General features: G+C 55.2%; 1 pseudogene; it reads left to right on the forward strand.

The window, feature by feature from the left end:
• Positions 1–50: 50 nt before the first annotated feature.
• Positions 51–415, forward strand: LOC114485875 (immunoglobulin heavy variable 3-23-like; annotated as a pseudogene).
• Positions 416–611: the final 196 nt, after the last annotated feature.

Consider the following 611-nt stretch of genomic DNA (forward strand, 5'->3'; position numbering starts at 1 on the left):
AGTGGATATGAGGGAGGGAATCAGTGGATGTGTGACAGTCTCCTGACCAGAATGTCTCTGTGTTTGCAGGTGTCCGGTGCGAGGTGCAGCTGGTGGAGTCTGGGGGCGGCTTGGTGCAGCCAGGGGGGTCCCTGCGACTCTCCTGTGCAGCCTCTGGATTCACCTTCAGTAGCTATGCCATGAGCTGGGTCCGCCAGGCTCCAGGGAAGGGGCTGGAGTATATCTCAGCTATTAGTAGTAGTGGTGATTGGAGTATATCTCAGCTATTAGTAGTAGTGGTGGTAGCACAAACTATGCAGACTCTGTGAAGGGCCGATTCACCATCTCCAGAGACAACTCCAAGAACACGCTGTATCTGCAAATGAACAGCCTGAGATCTGAGGACACGGCCGTGTATTACTGTGCGAGTGACACAGTGAGGGGAAGTCAGTGTGAGCCCAGACACAAACCTCCTTGCAGGGCGACAGGAGGGAGGATGCAGGGGGCACTCAGGACGGACAGCTGTGTGTTTCATCCGCAGGAGCAGGTGCAGAGGGTAGTTAAGCGCTGCTTTCCTGTCAGGGTCTGGGGTTTCCTCTCCATATAGCAGTTTTCCCTGGGGAACCTCTCTG

Source organism: Physeter macrocephalus, unplaced genomic scaffold (genome assembly GCF_002837175.3).
Source record: "Physeter macrocephalus isolate SW-GA unplaced genomic scaffold, ASM283717v5 random_7701, whole genome shotgun sequence".
Taxonomy (NCBI): Eukaryota; Metazoa; Chordata; class Mammalia; order Artiodactyla; family Physeteridae; genus Physeter; species Physeter macrocephalus.